The sequence below is a fragment of the Corvus kubaryi genome, unplaced genomic scaffold, assembly GCF_017639235.1.
Source record: "Corvus kubaryi isolate FWS band 111438036 unplaced genomic scaffold, C.kubaryi_AGA036_p1.0 37367, whole genome shotgun sequence".
Taxonomy (NCBI): domain Eukaryota; kingdom Metazoa; phylum Chordata; class Aves; order Passeriformes; family Corvidae; genus Corvus; species Corvus kubaryi.
Genome location: NW_024581119.1, coordinates 1,934,576 through 1,935,032, shown reverse-complemented (window position 1 = coordinate 1,935,032; position 457 = coordinate 1,934,576).

Sequence of the window (457 nt, the reverse complement as noted above, 5' to 3'; positions counted from 1 at the left end):
GCGATACCTGCAGTTCATTTTCCCCCATGGGAAAGCAGAGCAGGGCCAGGCACGGTGGCTCCCAGCGCCGAGTGACACCGCCGGGCCATGCCAGCACCCAGAGAGACCTGCCCTCCTCTCCTGCCCCGGGAAAACCCTGCTCGGGGCGGGCTCCAGCGAGGAATCAGCGTTCGCAGAGCCAACTCCTCCTGCTGCCTGCTGGCCCTCCCTGCATCCCCGCTCCGCAGCGCCGTCCCCGCGTCTCGGGTGCCGGAGCATCAGCGTAATGTGATGTGACACCTTCCCCCACACTTTGTTATAAATATCGTGTTTCACTGTAACTGTGTCTGACACCCCCTTGGAGGCATTTTCTCATGCTCCCAGCCGCGGTGCGGGCACGTGCGGAGCGGCCCCGCGGCGGGGATGCGGCACCCACCATCCCCTGCCCGCGCCCACCATCCCCTGCCCAGGCCCACCA